Genomic DNA, 24531 nt, shown 5'->3' on the forward strand with positions numbered 1-24531 from the left:
TCAGGAAAGATGCGGGGGTAGTAGGCACCCCATGGTATCAGGAGAGATGCGGGGGTAGGAGGCACCCCATGGTATCAAGAGAGATGCTTGGGTAGAAGGCACCCCATGGTATCAGGAGAGATGCGGGGTAGAAGGCACCCCATGGTATCAGGAGAGATGAGGGGGTAGAAGGCACCCCATGGTATCAGGAGAGATGCGGGGGTAGAAGGCACCCCATGGTATCAGGAGAGGTGCGGGGTAGAAGGCACCCCATGGTATCAGGAGAGATGCGGGGTAGCAGGCAGCCCATGGTATCAGGAAAGATGCGGGGGTAGTAGGCACCCCATGGTATCAGGAGAGATGCGGGGGTAGGAGGCACCCCATGGTATCAAGAGAGATGCTTGGGTAGAAGGCACCCCATGGTATCAGGAGAGATGCGGGGTAGAAGGCACCCCATGGTATCAGGAGAGATGAGGGGTAGAAGGCACCCCATGGTATCAGGCACACCCCATGGTATCAGGAGAGGTGCGGGGTAGAAGGCACCCCATGGTATCAGGAGAGGCACCCCCATGGTATCAGGAGAGATGCGGGGTAGAAGGCACCCCATGGTATCAGGAGAGATGCGGGGTAGAAGGCACCCCATGGTATCAGGAGAGATGCGGGGTAGAAGGCACCCCATGGTATCAGGAAAGATGCGGGGTAGAAGGCACCCCATGGTATCAGGAGAGATGCGGGGTAGAAGGCACCCCATGGTATCAGGAGAGATGCGGGGTAGAAGGCACCCCATGGTATCAGGAGAGGTGCGGGGATAGAAGGCACCCCATGGTATCAGGAGAGGTGCGGGGATAGCAGGCACCCCATGGTATCAGGAGAGATGCGGGGGTAGAAGGCACCCCATGGTATCAGGAGAGATGCGGGGTAGAAGGTATCCCATGGTATCAGGAGAGATGCTGGGGTAGAAGGCACCCCATGGTATCAGGAGAGGTGCGGGGATAGAAGGCACCCCGTGGTATCAGGAGAGGTGCATAGAAGGCACCCCATGGTATCAGGAGAGATGCGGGGTGAAGGCACCCCATGGTATCAGGAGAGGTGCGGGGATATCAGGCACCCCATGGTATCAGGAGAGATGCGGGGGTAGAAGGCACCCCGTGGTATCAGGAGAGGTGCGGGGCACCCCATGGTATCAGGAGAGGTGCGGGGTAGAAGGCACCCCATGGTATCAGGAGAGGTGCGGGGATAGCAGGCATCCCATGGTATCAGGAGAGATGCGGGGTAGAAGGCACCCCATGGTATCAGGAGAGGTGCGGGGATATCAGGCACCCCGTGGTATCAGGAGAGATGCGGGGTAGAAGGCACCCGTGGTATCAGGAGAGGTGCGGGGTAGAAGGCACCCCATGGTATCAGGAGAGGTGCGGGGGTAGAAGGCACCCCATGGTATCAGGAGAGGTGCGGGGATAGCAGGCATCCCATGGTATCAGGAGAGATGCGGGGGTAGAAGGCACCCCATGGTATTCGGAGAGATGCGGGGGTAGAAGGTATCCCATGGTATCAGGAGAGATGCGGGGTAGCAGGCATCCCATGGTATCAGGAGAGATGCGGGCATAGCAGGCATCCCATGGTATCAGGAGATGCAGGCATCCCATGGTATCAGGAGAGATGTGGGGATATCAGGCACCCCATGGTATCAGGAGAGATGCGGGGGTAGAAGGCACCCCGTGGTATCAGGAGAGGTGCGGGGGTAGAAGGCACCCCATGGTATCAGGAGAGGTGCGGGGGTAGAAGGCACCCCATGGTATCAGGAGAGGTGCGGGGATAGCAGGCATCCCATGGTATCAGGAGAGATGCGGGGGTAGAAGGCACCCCATGGTATCAGGAGAGATGCGGGGGTAGAAGGTATCCCATGGTATCAGGAGAGATGCGATGGTAGCAGGCATCCCATGGTATCAGGAGAGATGCGGGGATAGCAGGCATCCCATGGTATCAGGAGAGATGTGGGGATAGCAGGCAAACTAAACACATTCTAGACAAACTAAACACCTTCTTTGCCTGCTTTGGGTTGAAAAGGTAGCCTAGTGGTTAGCCTAGTGTTATCCCAGTAATTTTAAGGTTGCTAGATCGAATGCAAGAGCGGACAAGGTCACAATCTGTCGTTCTTTCCTTGAACAGGCAGTTAACCCACTGTTCCTAGGCTGTCATTGTAAATAATAATTTGTTCTTAACTGACTTGGTTGGAAATTTTAACATTTTACATTTACATTACATTTAAGTCATTTAGCAGACGCTCTTATCCAGAGCGACTTACAAATTGGTGCGTTCACCTTAAGACATCCAGTGGAACAGCCACTTTACAATAGTGCATCTAAATCTTTTAAGGGGGGGTGAGAAGGATTACTTTATCCTATCCTAGGTATTCCTGAAAGAGGTGGGGTTTCAGGTGTCTCCGGAAGGTGGTGATTGACTCCGCTGTCCTGGCGTCGTGAGGAGTTTGTTCCACCATTGGGGGCCAGAGCAGCGAACAGTTTTGACTGGGCTGCGCGGGAACTGTACTTCCTCAGTGGTAGGGAGGCGAGCAGGCCAGAGGTGGATGAACGCAGTGCCCTTGTTTGAGTGTAGGGCCTGATCAGAGCCTGGAGGTACTGAGGTGCCGTTCCCCTCACAGCTCCGTAGGCAAGCACCATGGTCTTGTAGCGGATGCGAGCTTCAACTGGAAGCCAGTGGAGAGAGCGGAGGAGTTGAGAGAACTTGGGAAGGTTGAACACCAGACGGGCTGCGGCGTTCTGGATGAGTTGTAGGGCTTTAATGGCACAGGCAGGAGCCCAGCCAACAGCGAGTTGCAGTAATCCAGACGGGAGATGACAAGTGCCTGGATTAGGACCTGCGCTGCTTCCTGTGTGAGGCAGGGTCGTACTCTGCGGATGTTGTAGAGCATGAACCTACAAGAACGGGCCACCGCCTTGATGTTAGTTGAGAACGACAGGGTGTTGTCCAGGATCACGCCAAGGTTCTTAGCGCTCTGGGAGGAGGACACAATGGAGTTGTCAACCGTGATGGCGAGATCATGGAAAGGCAGTCCTTCCCCGGGAGGAAGAGCAGCTCCGTCTTGCCGAGGTTCAGCTTGAGGTGGTGATCCGTCATCCACACTGATATGTCTGCCAGACATGCAGAGATGCGATTCGCCACCTGGTCATCAGAAGGGGGAAAGGAGAAGATTAATTGTGTGTCGTCTGCATAGCAATGATAGGAGAGACCATGTGAGGTTATGACAGAGCCAAGTGACTTGGTGTATAGCGAGAATAGGAGAGGGCCTAGAACAGAGCCCTGGGGGACGCCAGTGGTGAGAGCGCGTGGTGAGGAGACAGATTCTCGCCACGCCACCTGGTAGGAGCGACCTGTCAGGTAGGACGCAATCAAGCGTGGGCCGCGCCGGAGATGCCCAACTCGGAGAGGGTGGAGAGGAGGATCTGATGGTTCACAGTATCGAAGGCAGCCGATAGGTCTAGAAGGATGAGAGCAGAGGAGAGAGAGTTAGCTTTAGCAGTGCGGAGGGCCTCCGTGATACAGAGAAGAGCAGTCTCAGTTGAATGACTAGTCTTGAAACCTGACTGATTTGGATCAAGAAGGTCATTCTGAGAGAGATAGCGGGAGCTGGCCAAGGACGGCACGTTCAAGAGTTTTGGAGAGAAAAGAAAGAAGGGATACTGGTCTGTAGTTGTTGACATCGGAGGGATCGAGTGTAGGTTTTTTCAGAAGGGGTGCAACTCTCGCTCTCTTGAAGACAGAAGGGACGTAGCCAGCGGTCAGGGATGAGTTGATGAGCGAGGTGAGGTAAGGGAGAAGGTCTCCGGAAATGGTCTGGAGAAGAGAGGAGGGAATAGGGTCAAGCGGGCAGGTTGTTGGGCGGCCGGCCGTCACAAGACGCGAGATTTCATCTGGAGAGAGAGGGGAGAAAGAGGTCAGAGCACAGGGTAGGGCAGTGTGAGCAGAACCAGCGGTGCCGTTTGACTTAGCAAACGAGGATCGGATGTCGTCGACCTTCTTTTCAAAATGGTTGACGAAGTCATCTGCAGAGAGGGAGGAGGGGGGGGAGGGGGAGGAGGATTCAGGAGGGAGGAGAAGGTGGCAAAGAGCTTCCTAGGGTTAGAGGCAGATGCTTGGAATTTAGAGTGGTAGAAAGTGGCTTTAGCAGCAGAGACAGAAGAGGAAAATGTAGAGAGGAGGGAGTGAAAGGATGCCAGGTCCGCAGGGAGGCGAGTTTTCCTCCATTTCCGCTCGGCTGCCCGGAGCCCATTATAATAATTTCAGGATAATACAGTGCCACAGACACGGCCCGCTAACAAGGACGGTAGACTCTCCTTCTCCGTGGCTGACGTGAGTAAGACATTTAAACGGCATCCCTAGCCGCATCCTCAAAGCATGCGCAGACTAGCTGGCTGGCTGGCTGGTGTGTTTAAGGACATCTCTTCCTATCCCAGTCTGCTGTCCCCACATGCTTCAAGATGGCCACCATTGTTCCTGTACCCAAGAAGGCAAAGGTAGGTGAACAAAATGACTTTCACCATGTAGCACTCACCTCTGTCATCATGAAGTGCTTTGAGAGACTAGTCAAGGATCTTAAACCTGTTGACGGTACAGGTTTACCACCCCCCCACGCTCAACTCAAAAGATGGCGCACAGAATGCAAAAATATTCTTAGAAATATTTAACCTCCACACATTAACACATTAACAAGTCCAATAGCTCAAATGAAAGATAAACACCTTGTTCATCTAGCCAGCAAGTCAGATTTCTAAAATGTTTTATGGCGAAAACATAGCACGTATTTATGTCAAACCACCACCAAAGACACAACTAATTTGAATAGCCATGTTGAACAAAAGATGCAATCAACAAACGCAGGATTAAACTCTTAAGTCGACCCTCTACTTTTTCGAACATTCTGTTAAAAATCGTGCAACATTTCAGCGCCCTGCTACTCATGCCAGGAATATAGACCCAATAGTGATGTTTATGGGACATCTAGGAGTGCCAACAAAGAAGATGGTCAAAGGTAATGAATGTTTTATATTTTATTGGTGCGTTTAGTGTAGCGCCGACTATGCTAATTATTTTGTTTACGTCCCCTGCGGGTCTTTTGGGGTGTTACATGCTATCAGATAATAGCTTCTCATGCTTTCGCCAAAAAGCATTTTAAAAATCTGACTTGTTGCCTGGATTCACAATGAGTGTAGCTTTAATTCACTACCCTGCATGTGTTACATTCATTTTTAATGTTACAGAATTCGTTCACTAGGCAATAATATGAGACGGCGCTCAGACATTAGCAATATTTCTCCGCTATGTTGGAGTCCACAAAAACATAAAATTACCACATAAATATTCTCTTTGATGTTCTTCGATCAGAAGTCGTGGAAGGAGTCATATTTACCAAAAACAGCGTTTGGCTTTCAAGTCTGTGTCTTTGGGTTATCAAACGCGACAAATTCCGGCTGAAATGCAACCAAAATTCTAGGGGTTGCGCATCAAAACTTCAAAATTACATATTATATGTCGACTAAACTGGTCAAACTAAGTGCAGAATCAAGCTTTAGGATGTTCTAAACGTGCAAAACAATTCTTAGCTCGAACAGACAAACTGACATCGTTTGGTGAATCCTGGAACAAAGAGAGCTCCAGACGCGACGTGCGCATGAGAGTGCATGTATTTTTGCGTGACCCGAAGGTTTTAGCCCGCCAAAGGGTGAGGGAGCGTGCGATTTTCACAATGAAATGCCCCATTGAAAGGAGACATCGCGCTGAAGAGATAGAAACTGTTCCCAGATCCGTAGCTGGTTGGGAAGGGTGGGGGCGATGACGTCAAAGTTGGCCCAACTTTCCTGATGACAAGAGATAGTTTGGGAGAATGGCTGCCCTGAGAGTTGTGCTTTACATACAGACATAATTTAAACGGTTTTAGAAACTTTAGAGTGTTTTCTATTCAATAATAATTATTATATGCATATATTAGCAATTTTGGACAGATTTTTTTTCTGTTTACTATGGGCACGCAATTCTTCCAAAGGGGGCAGTATTCAGCCTAGCCATGACAGGATATCACCTCCACCTTACCTGTCACCCTTGACCCACTTCAATTTGCTTACCGCCCCAATAGGTCCACAGATGATGCAATCGCCGTCACACTGCACACTGCCCTAACCCATCTGGACAAGAGGAATACCTATGTAAGAATGCTGTTCATTGACTACAGCTCAGCATTCAACACCATAGTACCCTCCGAACTCATCATTAAGCTGGAGTCCCTGGGTCTGAACCCCCCCTGTGCAACTGGGTCCTGGAGTTCCTGACGGGCCGCCCCCAGGTGGTGAAGGTAGGAAACAACATCTCAACTTCGCTGATCCTCAATACTGGGGCCCCACAAGGGTGTGTGCTCAGCCCCTTCCTGTACTCCCTGTTCACCCATGACTGCGTGGCCATGCACGCCTCTAACTCAAACACAACAGTAGTGGGGCATGATTACCAACAACGACGAGACAGCCTACAGAGTAGATGAGGGCTCTCGTAGTGTGGTGTCAGGAAACATCATCTCACTCAAAGTCAACAAAACAAAGGAGATGATCGTGGACTTCAGGAAACAGCAGAGGCAGCAGCCCCTATCCACATTGACGGTACAGTAGTGGAGAAGGTGAAAAGTTTTAAAACTTGTTAGGGACTAGCTCCCGCTGTGGGGATCAAATCAGCGGAAATTTCAAGTGCGCCACGTATAGTTTTTGATAAAACTCAAACTTTCATTAAAATACACATACAAGGTACTGAATTAAAGCTACACTCGTTGTGAATCTAGCTACCGAGTCAGATTTGTAAAATGCTTTTCGGCGAAAGCATGAGAAGCTATTATCTGATAGCAGGCACCCCCAAAGTACTGCAACGCCACTTAAAACGACAGATTTTGCGGTAGCCGGCACAACCCAAAACGCAGAAATAAAATATAAAACATTCATTACCTTTGACGAGCTTCTTTCTTGGCACTCCTAGATGTCCCATAAACATCACTATTGGGTCTTTTTTTTCGATTAAATCGGTCCATATATAGCCTAGATATCGATCTATGAAGACTGTGTAATCAAGGAAAAAACTGAGTTTGATAACGCAACGTCATTTTTTTAAATTAAAAAAGTCGATGATAAACTTTCACAAAACACTTCGAAATACTTTTGTAATGCAACTTTAGGTATTAGTAAACGTTAATATTCTATCAAAATGATCACGGGTCGATGTATATTCAATAGCTCCACGTCCTGATATCATGTCCAAATATTTCTCAACCAAAATATCCGGTCGGAGACCGGAAGAAATACGCTGCCTCGTGTCCGTTTGACCAAGAAACAAATCGTAGGCAAATGACAAGACTGTTGACATCGTGTGGAAGCTGTAGGTATTGCAACCTCGGCCTCATTTAATGTGGTTCCCATTCAACAATGGGTTGAAGTGGCGCATGGATATATTTTCCCATTTTCAGTGATCAGATTTATCTGTGCTTTTCGATGAAACGCACGTTCTGTTATAGTCACAGCCATGATTTAACCAGTTTTCGAAAACGTCAGAGTGTTTTCTATCCACACATACTAATCATATGCATATACTATATTATATTCCTGGCATGAGCAGCAGGACACTGAAATGTTTTTTAACAAAAAGCTGCGCATAATCCTTAAGAGGATTTATTAAGTTCCTGGGCGTTCACGGACAAACTGACCCTGTCCCCCTCACCCCACAACCAGGTGAGACCCTGTCCCCCTCACCCCACAACCAGGTGAGACCCTGTCCCCCTCACCCCACCACCAGGTGAGACCCTGTCCCCCTCACCCCACAACCAGGTGAGACCCTGTCCCCCTCACCCCACAACCAGGTGAGACCCTGTCCCCCTCACCCCACCACCAGGTGAGACCCTGTCCCCCTCACCCCACCACCAGGTGAGACCCTGTCCCCCTCACCCCACCACCAGGTGAGACCCTGTCCCCCTCACCCCACAACCAGGTGAGACCCTGTCTCCCTCACCCCACCACCAGGCGAGACCCTGTCCCCCTCACCCCACCACCAGGTGAGACCCTGTCCCCCTCACCCCAACACCAGGATACTCCATCCTATTAATAGAGGAGGGGTAGAGTTATAGAGGGTTGGGTGGTGGTGGGGTGCATGGTGTCGTGGCAGAATCAGAATCCTTTAGGTAACATTTATAAAGAAGATGTTTTTATTATTATTTTCATAAGCATGCTTATGTGGCTCAGAGAGGGGAGAGGTCTTATCTGTGAATGTGTGTGTAACTATTCCTAAACCATGTGAGGGGATGGTGTGATTAATGGGGAACCAGTTAGGTGGCTCCACAATGTCTGTGTGCCAGTCACGTCTCTCTGTAAGCTTGTCCAGGAGGGGTTGTATTTGATATATGCCATTGGATGAGGTAATGTTTTTGGTTCTAAGTGGTACCAAGAATGAGATAAGAGCTTTGGTTTAGGAGACCAAACTGAACGATAATTTATAGCTAATGCTATAAATTATGGGATACCCTTTTTTCTGGTAAAAGGTTCTTTGTATAATGTTCCTAAGATCTGTTATTCGTCATGTGAGTTTTGATGGGTGTGTCTTTGCTATAAATGATACTAAGGACTATTTTGTAAGTACTCTCAGAGAATTAATTTATGGACACTGAATTGATCTGAGAGTCACAGGGCTATGGTGAAGCTCGTGTAATTAAAGATTAACTTTATGATCAAATCAAATCAAATCAAATGTATTTATATAGCCCTTCGTACATCAGCTGATATCTCAAAGTGCTGTACAGAAACCCAGCCTAAAACCCCAAACAGCAAACAATGCAGGTGTAAAAGCACGGTGGCTAGGAAAAACTCCCTAGAAAGGCCAAAACCTAGGAAGAAACCTAGAGAGGGGTGGCCAGTCCTCTTCTGGCTGTGCCGGGTAGAGATTATAACAGAACATGACCAAGATGTTCAAATGTTCATAAATGAACAGCATGGTCGAATAATAATAAGGCAGAACAGTTGAAACTGGAGCAGCAGCACAGTCAGGTGGACTGGGGACAGCAAGGAGTCATCGTGTCAGGTAGTCCTGGGGCACGGTCCTAGGGCTCAGGTCCTCCGAGAGAGAGAAAGAAAGAGAGAATTAGAGAGAGCATATGTGGGGTGGCCAGTCCTCTTCTGGCTGTGCCGGGTGGAGATTATAACAGAACGTGGCCAAGATGTTCAAATGTTCATAAATGACCAGCATGGTTGAATAATAGTAGGGCAGAACAGTTGAAACTGGAGCAGCAGCATGGCCAGGTGGACTGGGGACAGCAAGGAGTCATCATGTCAGGTAGTCCTGGGGCATGGTCCTAGGGCTCAGGTCCTCCGAGAGAGAGAAAGAAAGAGAGAAGGAGAGAATTAGAGAACGCACACTTAGATTCACACAGGACACCGAATAGGACAGGAGAAGTACTCCAGATATAACAAACTGACCCTAGCCCCCCGACACATAAACTACTGCAGCATAAATACTGGAGGCTGAGACAGGAGGGGTCAGGAGACACTGTGGCCCCATCCGTGGACACCCCCGGACAGGGCCAAACAGGAAGGATATAACCCCACCCACTTTGCCAAAGCACAGCCCCCACACCACTAGAGGGATATCTTCAACCACCAACTTACCATCCTGAAACAAGGCCGAGTATAGCCCACAAAGATCTCCGCCACGGCACAACCCAAGGGGGGGGCGCCAACCCAGACAGGCTGACCACAACAGTGAATCAACCCACTCAGGTGACGCACCCCCTCCAGGGACGGCATGAGAGAGCCCCAGTAAGCCAGTGACTCAGCCCCTGTAATGGGTTAGAGGCAGAGAATCCCAGTGGAAAGAGGGGAACCAGCCAGGCAGAGACAGCAAGGGCGGTTCGTTGCTCCAGAGCCTTTCCGTTCACCTTCACACTCCTGGGCCAGACTACACTCAATCATATGACCCACTGAAGAGATGAGTCTTCAGTAAAGACTTAAAGGTTGAGACCGAGTTTGCGTCTCTGACATGGGTAGGCAGACCGTTCCATAAAAATGGAGCTCTATAGGAGAAAGCCCTGCCTCCAGCTGTTTGCTTAGAAATTCTAGGGACAATTAGGAGGCCTGCGTCTTGTGACCGTAGCGTACGTGTAGGTATGTACGGCAGGACCAAATCAGAGAGATAGGTAGGAGCAAGCCCATGTAATGCTTTGTAGGTTAGCAGTAAAACCTTGAAATCAGCCCTTGCTTTGACAGGAAGCCAGTGTAGAGAGGCTAGCACTGGAGTAATATGATCACATTTTTTGGTTCTAGTCAGGATTCTAGCAGCCGTATTCAGCACTAATGATAACTCTGACTTGTGTGTGGTTTGCTCTCTCATGGATTTTGGTAATACAGGACATTTCCACGACAATGGGGTGAGCAGGAGGGGCGTAGGTCGGATCTGAGGGGGCCTAAATGGGGTGTGGGCATGGTTGATGTGGGGGGTGTTGATTGGTTGGGGTTGGGGTGTGGATGTGGCTGGGGGTGCTGTGGTCTGGATGTAATTCCTCTTGGCGTGGGTCCTCTATGTGTAGGTCCAGGGGGGTCCCGCAGGTCTGGGAGGGTGTCTCGCTGGTCTGGGTGGGGTGTCTATTGATCTGTTGCTCCTGTGTGTAGTGTTGGGGATATGTTTGAGAGCGATGTCCTTTAGAGTCCGGGCAAAGGTGGGCACGGCTGCCTTGTAGAGGTGGACCTGGTCATAGAGGCTGTTCAAGTCCAGGGTGGAGTGGTGGGCCAGGAAAACATTTGGTTTTGAGGCACAGTCATGGGGAAATACTTGCGTTTACTCGCTGTATTGTGGCATTGTGGCAGGGTGGACGTCTTTTCGTGATAGCAGGGTCGAGATAACCACTTGTGCGTTGGGGAAAGTAGAAGAAGCTTTTTCAATCCCTCCCTTCAGTGCTGTGGCCACCCTTTCCTGCTGTGTTCTCAGGTCTTTTGTGCCTTTGTGTATTATTATGTGGCTAGGTGAACCTAGGTGGTCCTCAGACAGAAGGTCTAGGGCGCGCTGGGTGTTTGGACACCAGAGTTTAGACAGAGTACAGAGTTTTCTGTATTTCCCATTTAAGTCCATAGCGAGAACAATCTGCGCCTTGAGTATGTCCTCAGTGGGTGTGGGGGGGTTGTCAGGAGGGCTATCAGGGTGGCTGACAGGGGGGGTGCTCAGAGGGGGTGAGAGCCGCTGGGCTTGGGGTTTTTCTTTTGTCTGTTCTGCTGTGGTGTCGTCTCTATGGTCAGGGTCTGGTGTGGACTGTTCTGCTGTGGTATCGAGACTTTTGTCGGGTGCTGAGGTGAGCTGTTCTGCTGGCTTCTCTGTGGGCTTGGCCACCTCTCTAGTGGGTTGTTCTCTGTCACACACCATCTCCCTCAACCTCTCCTCCAGCAGTCTGATCCTCTCCTCTATTGCTCTGTTCTTCTCCTGCCCCTGCTCTTTCTCCTGTTGAAGTTGTCTCACCACTGTCCAGAGTGCAGATATGTCTCTCTCCACCTCCAGCTCTCCGGGTCTGGTTAAGGGGGTGTTGTTGTGCTGGACTGTTGTCTGGGTCTGTGCAGACTGGAGTGTAATCACCTGCTGTTCCAGCTCCACCTGCCTTACCTCCAGCTGGTGAATTTATCCTTCATTTCAATGAGAGGGTAGTACTCTGTGCTGGGAGATTGACCTTCCGCTGGGGGTTGCTCGTCTGTGGGGCTATATAATGAAGAGGTCTGGTCTGACCCGCTCGGGGTGGGGGTGTCTTTCTCAAGGGAGAGCTTCTCCTGCTGGGCTAATTCTTTGATTAGGTGAAAGTCCAGCTGAAACTGTTTGGGGTTACTCTGTACCATTACTGTTCCAGACTTATATAGATTTATATTAGCTGACTCAGGGTCCTCGTTGTCAAGTATCCTGAGTTTCCAACCCTCGTTAACCCCCCCTCTCTTAACATTTACATTTACATTTAAGTCATTTAGCAGACGCTCTTATCCAGAGCGACTTACAAATTGGTGCGTTCACCTTAAGACATCCAGTGGAACAGCCACTTTACAATAGTGCATCTAAATCTTTTAAGGGGGGGGGGGGTGAGAAGGATTACTTTATCCTATCCTAGGTATTCCTGAAAGAGGTGGGGTTTCAGGTGTCTCCGGAAGGTGGTGATTGACTCCGCTGTCCTGGCATCGTGAGGGAGTTTGTTCCACCATTGGGGGGCCAGAGCAGCGAACAGTTTTGACTGGGCTGCGCGGGAACTGTACTTCCTCAGTGGTAGGGAGGCGAGCAGGCCAGAGGTGGATGAACGCAGTGCCCTTGTTTGGGTGTAGGGCCTGATCAGAGCCTGGAGGTACTGAGGTGCCGTTCCCCTCACAGCTCCGTAGGCAAGCACCATGGTCTTAACAAAGGGGTAGTGTGCTAATATAGCACTGTGCCATGCCAGGGGATGGTTTGTGTGGAAGATAAGGTTGCTGATGTTCCCATTTTTGTAATAGTCAGCAAAAAGTGTCTATTGATTTTCCATAAGGAGCTTCATTTTGTAACCTTTTCTTGCCTTATCATTCTTTACATGCACAGGGTACTGTATTTTAATTACCTCTGAACAGCGGGAGGGAGATTCTAAGGCCTCTCCATTTGGTTCGAGTAGACTGTGTGACTCTCCTGCCATTGTTGGGCTAAAGGGCTTTGACACCTCTCACTAAGGCCTCTCCGTTTGGTTGGAGTAGACTGTGTGACTCTCCTGCCATTGTGGGGCTGAAGGGCTTTGACACCTCTTACTTGACACGTCAGTGCTAATTGAAGCTGTATCAAGCTTGGCAGAATTATGTTAGCATTCAGTTCTTATAAAGTAATGTAGTGTATTTTTCTTCTTGGCTTTTGGAAATAGAATATAGTTTCAGACTAAACATTGGGTGGTGTTTTCAGGTTTCTGTTGTTTTGCAGAGAATTTGCTATATAGAATAATAATCCTTGGTAGTTATAAACCTTCCAGGTGATTCCGTAATTCCGTCCAAAATCAGATTGTAGGTTTAGAGTTTTGATTTGAAGTGAAGGTTATGTTGTAGAGGGTAGCATCCTATATATGTTCCTGACAAAAAATTCAAGTTAATCTAACTCTAAATCTATAATTTTTTAAGAAAATGCTGAAAAATGCAGGAGCTCATCTGATCATGACCTCTAGCCTCTCCCTCTCTCTCTAGCCCCCTCTCTCTCTCTCTCTCTCTCTCTCTCTCTCTCTCTCTCTCTCTGTGGGTTACAGACAGTTATTCCTCCTCTCTCTCTGTCTCTCTCTGTCTGTCTATGTCTCTCTCTGTCTCTCTCTCTTTAATATGGTCATACATTTGACAGGAGGTTCAGAACAAGTGGAAACAAGGCTGTCCATGGCTCAGGACAAGTGGACACAAGGCTGTCCATGGCTCAGGACAAGTGGACACAAGGCTGTCCATGGCTCAGGACAAGTGGACACAAGGCTGTCCATAGCTCAGGACAAGTGGACACATGGCTCTTTGGCTCAGGACAAGTGGACACAAGGCTCTTTGGCTCAGGAAAAGTGAACACAAGGCTCTACATGGCACAGGACAAGTGGACACAAGGCTTCCATGGCTCAGGACAAGTGGACACAAGGCTGTCCATGGCTCAGGACAAGTGGACAGGCTGTCCAAGGACAAGTGGACACAAGGCTGTCCATGGCTCAGGACAAGTGGACACAAGGCTGTCCATGGCTCAGGACAAGTGGACACAAGGCTGTCCATGGCTCAGGACAAGGCTGTCCATGGCTCAGGAAAAGTGGACACAAGGCTCTTTGCTCAGGACAAGTAGACAAAGGCTGGGAAAAGTGGACACAAGGCTGTCCATGGCTCAGGACAAGTGGACACAAGGCTGTCCATGGCTCAGGACAAGTGGCCACAAGGCTCTTTAGCTCAGGACAAGTGGACACAAGGCTCTTTAGCTCAGGACAAGTGGACACAAGGCTCTTTAGGACAAGTGGACACAAGGCTCTTTGGCTCAGGACAAGTGGACACAAGACTGTCCATGGCTCAGGACAAGTGGACACAAGGCTGTCCATAGCTGGACAAGTGGACACAAGGCTTTGGCTCAGGACAAGTGGACACAAGGCTCTTTAGCTCAGGACAAGTGGACACAAGGCTCTTTAGCTCAGGACAAGTGGACACAAGGCTCTTTAGCTCAGGACAAGTGGACACAAGGCTCTTTAGCTCAGGACAAGTGGACACAAGGCTCTTTAGCTCAGGACAAGTGGACACAAGGCTCTTTAGCTCAGGACAAGTGGACACAAGGCTCTTTAGCTCAGGACAAGTGGACACAAGGCATTTTAGCTCAGGACAAGTGGACACAGGGCTCTTTAGCTCAGGACAAGTGGACACAAGGCTCTTTAGCTCAGGACAAGTGGACACAGCTCTTTAGCTCAGGACAAGTGGACAAGGCTCTTTAGCTCAGGACAAGTGGACACAAGGCTCTTTAGCTCAGGACAAGTGGACACAAGGCTCTTTAGCTCAGGACAAGTGGACACAAGGCTCTTTAGCTCAGGACAGGGACACAAGGCTCTTTAGGACAAGTGGACAAGGCTCTTTAGCTCAGGACAAGTGGACACAAGGCTCTTTAGCTCAGGACAAGTGGACACAGGGCTCTTTAGCTCAGGACAAGTGGACACAAGGCTCTTTAGCTCAGGACAAGTGGACACAAGGCTCTTTAGCTCAGGACAAGTGGACACAAGGCTCTTTAGCTCAGGACAAGTGGACACAAGGCTCTTTAGCTCAGGACAAGTGGACAGCTCAGGACAAGTGGACACAAGGCTCTTTAGCTCAGGACAAGTGCACACAGGGCTCTTTAGCTCAGGACAAGTGGACACAAGGCTCTTTAGCTCAGGACAAGTGGACACAAGGCTCTTTAGCTCAGGACAAGTGGACACAAGGCTCTTTAGCTCAGGACAAGTGGACACAAGGCTCTTTAGCTCAGGACAAGTGGACACATGGCTCTTTAGCTCAGGACAAGTGGACACAAGGCTCTTTAGCTCAGGACAAGTGGACACAGGGCTCTTTAGCTCAGGACAAGTGGACACAGGGCTCTTTAGCTCAGGACAAGTGGACACAGGGCTCTTTAGCTCAGGACAAGTGGACACAGGGCTCTTTACTCAGGACAAGTGGACACAAGGCTCTTTAGCTCAGGACAAGTGGACACAAGGCTCTTTAGCTCAGGACAAGTGGACACAAGGCTCTTTAGCTCAAGACAAGTGGACACAAGGCTCTTTAGCTCAGGACAAGTGGACACAAGGCTCTTTAGCTCAGGACAAGTGGACACAGGGCTCTTTAGCTCAGGACAAGTGGACACAAGGCATTTTACAAGTGGACACAAGGCTCTTTAGCTCAGGACAAGTGGACACAAGGCTCTTTAGCTCAGGACAAGTGGACACAAGGCTGGACAAGTGGACACAAGGGCTCTTTAGCTCAGGACAAGTGGACACAAGGCTCTTTAGCTCAGGACAAGTGGACACAGGGCTCTTTAGCTCAGGACAAGTGGACACAAGGCATTTTAGCTCAGGACAAGTGGACACAGGGCTCTTTAGCTCAGGACAAGTGGACACAAGGCTCTTTAGCTCAGGACAAGTGGACACAGGGCTCTTTAGCTCAGGACAAGTGGACACAAGGCTCTTTAGCTCCGGACAAGTGGACACAAGGCTCTTTAGCTCAGGACAAGTGGACACAAGGCTCTTTAGCTCAAGACAAGTGGACACAAGGCTCTTTAGCTCAGGACAAGTGGACACAAGGCATTTTAGCTCAGGACAAGTGGACACAGGGCTCTTTAGCTCAGGACAAGTGGACACAAGGCTCTTTAGCTCAGGACAAGTGCACACAGGGCTCTTTAGCTCAGGACAAGTGGACACAAGGCTCTTTAGCTCAGGACAAGTGGACACAAGGCTCTTTAGCTCAGGACAAGTGGACACAAGGCTCTTTAGCTCAGGACAAGTGGACACAAGGCTCTTTAGCTCAGGACAAGTGGACACATGGCTCTTTAGCTCAGGACAAGTGGACACAAGGCTCAGGACTCTTTTAGCTCAGGACAAGTGGACACAAGGCTTTTAGCTCAGGACAAGTGGACACAGGGCTCTTTAGCTCAGGACAAGTGGACACAAGGCTCTTTAGCTCAGGACAAGTGGACACAGGGCTCTTTAGCTCAGGACAAGTGGACACAAGGCTCTTTAGCTCAGGACAAGTGGACACAAGGCTCTTTAGCTCAGGACAAGTGGACAAGGCTCTTTAGCTCAAGACAAGTGGACACAAGGCTCTTTCAGGACAAGTGGACACAAGGCATTTTAGCTCAGGACAAGTGGACACAGGGCTCTTTAGCTCAGGACAAGTGGACACAAGGCATTTTAGCTCAGGACAAGTGGACACAAGGCTCTTTAGCTCAGGACAAGTGGACACAAGGCTCTTTAGCTCAGGACAAGTGGACACAAGGCTCTTTAGCTCAGGACAAGTGGACACATGGCTCTTTAGCTCAGGACAAGTGGACACAAGGCTCTTTAGCTCAGGACAAGTGGACACAGGGCTCTTTAGCTCAGGACAAGTGGACACAGGGCTCTTTAGCTCAGGACAAGTGGACACAAGGCTCTTTAGCTCAGGACAAGTGGACACAAGGCTCTTTAGCTCAGGACAAGTGGACACAGGGCTCTTTAGCTCAGGACAAGTGGACACAGGGCTCTTTAGCTCAGGACAAGTGGACACAAGGCTCTTTAGCTCAGGACAAGTGGACACAAGGCTCTTTAGCTCAGGACAAGTGGACACAAGGCTCTTTAGCTCAGGACAAGTGGACACAAGGCATTTTAGCTCAGGACAAGTGGACACAGGGCTCTTTAGCTCAGGACAAGTGGACACAAGGCTCTTTAGCTCAGGACAAGTGGACACAGGGCTCTTTAGCTCAGGACAAGTGGACACAAGGCTCTTTAGCTCAGGACAAGTGGACACAAGGCTCTTTAGCTCAGGACAAGTGCACACAAGGCTCTTTAGCTCAAGACAAGTGGACACAAGGCTCTTTAGCTCAGGACAAGTGGACACAAGGCTCTTTAGCTCAGGACAAGTGGACACAAGGCTCTTTAGCTCAGGACAAGTGGACACAAGGCTCTTTAGCTCAAGTGGACACAGGGCTCTTTAGCTCAGGACAAGTGGACACATGGCTCTTTAGCTCAGGACAAGTGGACACAAGGCTCTTTAGCTCAGGACAAGTGGACACAGGGCTCTTTAGCTCAGGACAAGTGGACACAGGGCTCTTTAGCTCAGGACAAGTGGACACATGGCTCTTTAGCTCAGGACAAGTGGACACAAGGCTCTTTAGCTCAGGACAAGTGGACACAGCGAGCTCAGGACAAGTGGACACAGGGCTCTTTAGCTCAGGACAAGTGGACACAAGGCTCTTTAGCTCAGGACAAGTGGACACAAGGCTCTTTAGCTCAGGACAAGTGGACACAAGGCTCTTTAGCTCAGGACAAGTGGACACAAGGCATTTTAGCTCAGGACAAGTGGACACAGGGCTCTTTAGCTCAGGACAAGTGGACACAAGGCTCTTTAGCTCAGGACAAGTGGACACAGGGCTCTTTAGCTCAGGACAAGTGGACACAAGGCTCTTTAGCTCAGGACAAGTGGACACAAGGCTCTTTAGCTCAGGACAAGTGGACACAAGGCTCTTTAGCTCAAGACAAGTGGACACAAGGCTCTTTAGCTCAGGACAAGTGGACACAAGGCTCTTTAGCTCGGGACAAGTGGACACAAGGCTCTTTAGCTCAGGACAAGTGGACACAAGGCTCTTTAGCTCAGGACAAGTGGACACAGGGCTCTTTAGCTCAGGACAAGTGGACACAGGGCTCTTTAGCTCAGGACAAGTGGACACAAGGCTCTTTAGCTCAGGACAAGTGGACACAAGGCTCTTTAGCTCAGGACAAGTGGACACAGGGCTCTTTAGCTCAGGACAAGTGGACACAAGGCTCTTTAGCTCAGGACAAGTGGACACAAGGCTCTTTAGCTCGGGACAAGTGGACACAAGGCTCTTTAGCTCAGGACAAGTGGACACAAGGCTCTTTAGCTCAGGACAAGTGGACACAGGGCTCTTTAGCTCAGGACAAGTGGACACATGGCTCTTTAGCTCAGGACAAGTGGACACAAGGCTCTTTAGCTCAGGACAAGTGGACACAGGGCTCTTTAGCTCAGGACAAGTGGACACAGGGCTCTTTAGCTCAGGACAAGTGGACACATGGCTCTTTAGCTCAGGACAAGTGGACACAAGGCTCTTTAGCTCAGGACAAGTGGACACAGCGCTCTTTAGCTCAGGACAAGTGGACAGAGGGCTCTTTAGCTCAGGACAAGTGGACACAAGGCTCTTTAGCTCAGGACAAGTGGACACAAGGCTCTTTAGCTCAGGACAAGTGGACACAAGGCTCTTTAGCTCAGGACAAGTGGACACAAGGCATTTTAGCTCAGGACAAGTGGACACAGGGCTCTTTAGCTTGGACACAAGGCTCTTTAGCTCAGGACAAGTGGACACAGGGCTCTTTAGCTCAGGACAAGTGGACACAAGGCTCTTTAGCTCAGGACAAGTGGACACAAGGCTCTTTAGCTCAGGACAAGTGGACACAAGGCTCTTTAGCTCAAGACAAGTGGACACAAGGCTCTTTAGCTCAGGACAAGTGGACACAAGGCTCTTTAGCTCGGGACAAGTGGACACAAGGCTCTTTTCAGGACAAGTGGACACAAGGCTCTTTAGCTCAGGACAAGTGGACACAGGGCTCTTTAGCTCAGGACAAGTGGACACAGGGCTCTTTAGCTCAGGACAAGTGGACACAAGGCTCTTTAGCTCAGGACAAGTGGACACGAGGCTCTTTAGCTCAGGACAAGTGGACACAGGGCTCTTTAGCTCAGGACAAGTGGACACAAGGCTCTTTAGCTCAGGACAAGTGGACACAAGGCTCTTTAGCTCAGGACAAGTGGACACAAGGCTCTTTAGCTCAGGACAAGTGGACACAAGGCATTTTAGCTCAGGACAAGTGGACACAGGGCTCTTTAGCTCAGGACAAGTGGACACAAGGCTCTTTAGCTCAGGACAAGTGGACACAGGGCTCTTTAGCTCAGGACAAGTGGACACAATGCTCTTTAGCTCAGGACAAGTGGACACAAGGCTCTTTAGCTCAGGACAAGTGGACACAAGGCTCTTTAGCTCAAGACAAGTGGACACAAGGCTCTTTAGCTCAGGACAAGTGGACACAAGGCTCTTTAGCTCGGGACAAGTGGACACAAGGCTCTTTAGCTCAAGTGGACACAAGGCTTTTATCGGGACAAGTGGACACAGGGCTCTTTAGCTCAGGACAAGTGGACACAAGGCTCTTTAGCTCAGGACAAGTGGACAAAGCTCAGGACAAGTGGACACAAGGCTCTTTAGCTCAGGACAAGTGGACACAAGGCTCTTTAGCTCAGGACAAGTGGACACAAGGCTCTTTAGCTCAGGACAAGTGGACACAGGGCTCTTTAGCTCAGCTCAGTTGCTTGGAGGAAGAACTTTGCAGCTGTGTCTGGGACGGAACCCTATTCTTTACATAGCGCACTATGGTCACTGTTCAAATGTAGTGCACTATGTAGGGAATAGGGTTTCCATTTGGGACGTAGCTGAGGTCTACATTACAACAGACAGGAGGCTGAGAAAATGTTTTTCAGTTCAGAATATTTCACATCTCTCTCCACGCTTGGCTTCTGTTTGCTTAAAAGTTTTATGCTCAAAAGTTGATGCCGTGGAGAAATGTTTCAGAGAGGCGTGAGGGAAAATAAAACACAACCTCAAGTCATCAGATGAATGATTTAACATCCTAGTTCAAGATAATTCAAAAAAATTCATCTTGAACTCCTGAAAGTCCATGAGGAATGTACTTTTGGTATAAAATCAATCATAAAGCACCTACAAGCTGTTTTCTTTGTCCTTGAAAGCAGGTTTAGTGAAAGTAATAATGAAAAAAATGAATTCTGAATGTACTCTAACATGTAATTTGCTATGAATGAATGGTTGTCAGTTCCATTTTAAAATGTCCTTTGTGGTTGCTGCATATGAACTCTTTAAAAATGACCGTTAAAAAGGTAAAGATCCTGTATCTCGGGGTACCTATAGCGCAACAATGGTTATTACAACAGGTCTGTCCTCAAAAGTGACCCTGTTCATTAATAGTGGACGACTTTTAACCAGGCCCACATGTCTCTGGTCTAAAGTAGAGCCCACATGTCTCTGGTCTAAAGTAGAGCCCACATGTCTCTGGTACAAAGTAGAGCTCATATGTCTCTGGTCTAAAGTAGAGCTCACATGTCTCTGGTCTAAAGTAGAGCCCACATGTCTCTGGTCTAAAGTAGAGCTCATATGTCTCTGGTCTAAAGTAGAGCTCACATGTCTCTGGTACAAAGTAGAGCTCATATGTCTCTGGTACAAAGTAGAGCTCATATGTCTCTGGTCTAAAGTAGAGCTCACATGTCTCTGGTCTAAAGTAGAGCCCACATGTCTCTGGTCTAAAGTAGAGCTCATATGTCTGGTCTAAAGTAGAGCTCACATGTCTCTGGTACAAAGTAGAGCTCATATGTCTCTGGTACAAAGTAGAGCTCATATGTCTCTGGTCTAAAGTAGAGCCCACATGTCTCTGGTCTAAAGTAGAGCCCACATGTCTCTGGTACAAAGTAGAGCTCATATGTCTCTGGTCTAAAGTAGAGCTCACATGTCTCTGGTCTAAAGTAGAGCTCACATGTCTCTGGTCTAAAGTAGAGCTCATATGTCTCTGGTCTAAAGTAGAGCTCACATGTCTCTGGTCTAAAGTAGAGCTCATATGTCTCTGGTACAAAGTAGAGCTCATATGTCTCTGGTCTAAAGTAGAGCTCACATGTCTCTGGTCTAAAGTAGAGCTCACAAGCCTCTGGTCTAAAGTAGAGCTCCTACATCTCTGGTCTAAAGTGGTGTACTATGTAGGCCGGGAAATAGGTTTCCATCTGGGATGCAGTGTTTGACAGGAAGGTATTATGCTTTTGAAGTGCTAAAAGCGCGTCTGATAGGGTGAGATCTCCTGCTGGTTGTATCAAAGGGCTTTCCTTTCTAAGCACACACACATACACACACAAGCACGCACCACACATACACACACACACACACACCACACACACACACACACACACACACACACACACACACCACCAACTGCCGTTCAATACCTCCAGTTAATATCTGTATATTCTGACCTTTCCGGATAAAAGGTTTTGACATAGAAATACGTCTTAGACATTCAAAGTGTCTGAGTTCAAACAGCTCTATCACCAAACTATAAATACTTCTTTGGAAGACGAAGGATTGAGTGCCGTTTGAGACCATGAAGTGAACAAAAATAACCAAAATATAAAAATAAATAATTAGTTCATAACTGACTTGTTTAGTTACATTTTGAAAAAGTATTAAATAACAATAAATTAATAACATAAAAGTGTGACTTTTGTCAGTAGTTCAACCTCTTCTTTCAGCACCGTGCTGGTGAAGCAGGACTCAACCTCTTCTTTCAGCACCGTGCTGGTGAAGCAGGACTCAACCTCCTCTTTCAGCACCGTGCTGGTGAAGCAGGACTCAACCTCCTCTTTCAGCACCGTGCTGGTGAAGCAGGACTCAACCTCCTCTTTCAGCACCGTGCTGGTGAAGCAGGACTCAACCTCCTCTTTCAGCACCGTGCTGGTGAAGCAGGACTCAACCTCCTCTTTCAGCACCGTGCTGGTGAAGCAGGACTCAACCTCCTCTTTCAGCACCGTGCTGGTGAAGCAGGACTCAACCTCCTCTTTCAGCACCGTGCTGGTGAAGCAGGACTCAACCTCCTCTTTCAGCACCGTGCTGGTGAAGCAGGACTCAACCTCCTCTTTCAGCACCATGCTGGTGAAGCAGGACTCAACCTCCTCTTTCAGCACCGTGCTGGTGAAGCAGGACTCAACCTCCTCTTTCAGCACCGTGCTGGTGCTGCAGGAGCACCGTGCTGGTGAAGCTCAACCACCTCTTTCAGCACCGTGCTGGTGAAGCAGGACTCAACCTCCTCTTTCAGCACCGTGCTGGTGAAGCAGGACTCAACCTCCTCTTTCAGCACCGTGCTGGTGAAGCAGGACTCAACCTCCTCTTTCAGCAACGTGCTGGTGAAGCAGGACTCAACCTCCTCTTTCAGTACCGTGCTGGTGAAGCAGGATTCAACCTCCTCTTTCAGCACCGTGCTGGTGAAGCAGGACTCAACCTCCTCTTTCAGCACCGTGCTGGTGAAGCAGGACTCAACCTCCTCTTTCAGCAACGTGCTGGTGAAGCAGGACTCAACCTCCTCTTTCAGTACCGTGCTGGTGAAGCAGGACTCAACCTCCTCTTTCAGCACCGTGCTGGTGAAGCAGGACTCAACCTCCTCTTTCAGCACCGTGCTGGTGAAGCAGGACTCAACCTCCTCTTTCAGCACCGTGCTGGTGAAGCAGGACTCTGTTTCATGTAGCGCTCAAGAGCAGGTTTCTCCCAATGGGAGAAATGGTGATACATATTAATTGCTGTTAAACAAAGATTTAGTTCCTACCACAGGTGGTGGACTTCTGACAGGTTACTGTAATACCTGAATTCGACCCAAAACCAATGAAGAAGTCTGCTGCAGTGTTGAGAGTGGTTGTATGAAACCAAAGGTGATCTATTATATTGACAAGATACCCGAGTGACTGCTCTAGCCAATGAGAGGGCAGACAAAGCCAGTGACCAACAGACCAACTAGTTATTTTAGAGTCTATAGAAAAGAGGAAGTCAGAGGTAGATTAGGGCCCAATTGAGCAGAATATCAGAGGAAGATTAGGGCCCAATGGACCTGAATATCAGAGGTAGATTAGGGCCCAATGGAGTTGATGTCCAAGGATAGATTAGTGCCCAATGGAGGTGAAGATCAGAGGTAGAGTAGGGCCCAATAGAAGTGAAGATCTGAGGTAGAGTAGGGCCCAATGGAGCTGCTTAATATCAGAGGTAGAAAAAGGGCCCAATAGATCTCTCTCTCTCTCTCTCTCTCTCTCGCTCTCTCGCTCTCTCAGTTTCTCTGCCTCTCTCTTTGTTTCTCTCTCCCTCTCTCTCTCTCGCTCTCTCGGTTTCCCTCTCTCTCTCTCTCTCTGTTTCTCTCTCTCTTTCTATATTAATCAGGTGTGTTTTTTTTTAGGCCAGAGCTATTTGTTATGTAATGAACCTCAGTCTATTGTGGCGCTGGAACATTCACATTGAGACCGTGCCATTTAGAGCAGCAGAGTGGAGATCTAATTCTATGGAAGAAGACAGACAGACATTACTTTGTGCATCACCTTTGACCAGGGCCCATAGGGGGCTCATAGGACTCTGGTCAAAAGAATTGCACTATGTAGGGATTAGGTTGCCATTTGTGGACACAGTCATATAGTTATCAAAGGAAAAGCTAATACTGTCCGTTCCCCTACTATTCCCTGTGAGTTTCTAATGAGCAGGAGTTCAAACGGAGATGATGGCTGTGACATGGGAGCTCAGGCTGGATTCTGAAACATTCATATTTACATTTTTACCCCATTAATTTAATGACATTTCAGATGCTCATTTGAATTCGCCACGTTCTTCTTCTCTGAGCAAGTCGACTTTAATCCCAATCTAATTAGTAATTATGCTCAGAGGTTGATTGCACCAATCCTCTCAGGCAGACAAAGAAGACCAATTACTCTCTTATGTGGAGTACCTATCTTCCTCAGGTTGGGAACATAATCAGGATGTACAGGGGAGGCTTGGGAACCAATCAGGATGTACAGGGGAGGCTTGGGAACCAATCAGGATGTACAGGGGAGGCTTGGGAACCAATCAGGATGTACAAGGGAGGCTTGGGAACCAATCAGGACGTACAGGGGAGGCTTGGGAACCAATCAGGATGTACAGGGGAGGCTTGGGAACCAATCAGGATGTACAGGGGAGGCTTAGGAACCAATCAGGATGTACAGGGGAGGCTTGGGAACCAATCAGGATGTACAGGGGAGGCTTGGGAACCAATCAGGATGTACAGGGGAGGCTTGGGAACCAATCAGGATGTACAGGGGAGGCTTGGGAACCAATCAGGATGTACAGGGGAGGCTTGGGAACCAATCAGGACGTACAGGGGAGGCTTGGGAACCAATCAGGACGTACAGGGGAGGCTTGGGAACCAATCAGGACATACAGGGGAGGCTTGGGAACCAATCAGGACGTACAGGGGAGGCTTGGGAACCAATCAGGACGTACAGGGGAGGCTTGGGAACCAATCAAAGGAGTCAGAAGCACACAGGATGGACCTTTCTCGTTCAATAACAAATGAAGATATGTTACCAACAGAAACACATGGAGCGGAGGACATCATGTGACCAACAGGAAGACATGGAGTGGAGGACATCATGTGACCAACAGGAACACATGGAGAGGAGGACAGGAACACATGGAGCGGAGGACATCATG

This window comes from Oncorhynchus nerka, linkage group LG4, assembly GCF_034236695.1.
Source record: "Oncorhynchus nerka isolate Pitt River linkage group LG4, Oner_Uvic_2.0, whole genome shotgun sequence".
Lineage (NCBI taxonomy): Eukaryota > Metazoa > Chordata > Actinopteri > Salmoniformes > Salmonidae > Oncorhynchus > Oncorhynchus nerka.